Raw genomic sequence first — 2,045 nt, 5'->3', positions numbered from 1 at the left:
ATAAACTAAACATATCTAGCTTCATTCACTCTTCATTAAAAATCACCAATGTTGTAGGTCACACAGCTGAGCAACACTTTATTATCTTCCCACTAGCTTTGGTGCAGATAACACCTCTGACGTGTGGGCTAAGATAACAGTTGCTGAGGTTATATCCTGAAAACCTGAAGATCTCTCTTGTTAGAAACCACTGATTCTTCACTGGAGCCTATAGATATGTGATGGTGACTAAGCTGAAATTTTAAAATGTGATATCTTTGTTTTCAGATTGTGTCTGTACTCTTTGCTGTCTGAGTCAGATTCTACTCAGCTCTGCATGTAGACATGTTAGTCGTTTTAAAAGTATCATGTTCAGAACTATATAATACAAGGTTAACTGCTCATTGGAGCTAACTGTGTTTTTTGTACTCTGTGCTTGTGTTTTCTCAGCAGCTCAGGCATGTGCAGTCTGTCAGTCATATAAAGCCCAAATCAAACCACAAAGTAAGGATGATTTGTAAGATAATAAATATGTTAGCAGTTCCTGGTAAGGCAACCTCCTATCAGCTTGCAAAGTTCAAAATCAGAATATTTGTAAAAGCATGGGAAGGCAAACATCTCTTGAAACTGTGCCCATGACCAATAGTTACTACACTTCTGCCCTCACACAAAATTAATAAAAGCCTAGCCTGGCATTGGTGGTTCACTCCTGTAATCGTGTCTACTCAGGAGGCAAAGATCTGAGGATTAGCATTTGAAGACAGCCCAGGTAGAAAGTCTGTGAAACTCTTTATATCCAAGGAGCCAGAAAAAGGTGGAAGTAAAGATGTGGCTCAAGTCAGCCTTGAGTGAAAAAGCTAAGCAAGAGCAAGAGATCCTCCCATCACACAACACACACACACACACACACACACACACACACACACACACACACACACACACGGGGGGGGGGCGCGGGGAGAAGGAGGGATAGGGAGGGAATGGGGAAGGAAGGATGGAGGAAGAAAGGAAAGAAGGAAGGACTTGCTCCTATCTTTTGCTTAGCAAGAAGCAGCCTGATCCCATTTCTGGATCACTGCTGCATCCTTTTAGCTCAAGTTGAAATCTTTCAGTAAAGAAGCCTTACCTGTCTGGTCAAATGTATGGCATGGTCTCAATTCTCCATGTTTCCATGTCATAGGATATTTCCATCTAGTATCAGGAGAATCATGGTAAGTAGTGACTGGAAAAGGACCTAGAGCCAGGGTGCTGGTAAACTTTCTGTGTTTTCAACTTGGTTTTAATATAAGTGTGTTCAATTGATGAAAATATGACGAAGTTTACATTTGTGAGGTGCAATTATGTATATTTATTATGTTTTTTATAATTAGTTTAGGAAACTATACTAACATAACCTATTTTGTCTATTATTCTGACAAAAGCTCAGAAGTATGACCCCCTTATATGCCATGGGGAGGCTGAAGGGAAAGAGGCCCCTGATGGAGAGGACCTCTGCTTATGTGCCCACACCCTGCCCCAGCACCTTTTCCATTACCACTCCACAGTTATGTCTTTTGTAAGGAAAAAACAGGTAATTAAAAAAGGTAATAGTAAGTAAAGTACTTTCCTTGGGTCTGTGGGTCATTATAGTAAATTATTGAATCTAGAGAGCGATTCAATAATAACAGAAATGATTTGGAAGCAAGATTTTTCTGGTAATTTTCATGCTGTGCCAAAAAACTAAAAGTTTCTATGCTTCTAGTGTGATATCCTAGCTGTTCTTCCATTTTTAGAAGCTCTCTTCTCCTCCTCCTCCCCCTCCTCCCCCTCCCTCTTCCTCTCCTCCTCCTCCTCCTCCTCCTCCTCCTTCTTCTTCTTCTTCCTCTGTCATGGGGTTTGAACTCAGGGTCTGGGTACTGTCCCTGGTCTTTTTTTTACTGGCACTCTACCACTTTGAGCTACACTGCCACTTCCAGTTTTGGGTGGTTAATTGGAGGTAAGAATCTCACAAGACTATCCTGCTCAGGCTGGCTCTGAACCACGATCCTCAGATCTCAGCTTCCAGAGAAGCTAGATTTATAGGTGTT

This window comes from Dipodomys merriami, unplaced genomic scaffold (assembly GCF_024711535.1).
Source record: "Dipodomys merriami isolate MVZ:Mamm:240054 unplaced genomic scaffold, mDipMer1.0.p SCAF_24, whole genome shotgun sequence".
Taxonomy (NCBI): Eukaryota; Metazoa; Chordata; class Mammalia; order Rodentia; family Heteromyidae; genus Dipodomys; species Dipodomys merriami.
Note: the sequence above shows the minus strand (reverse complement) of the source record.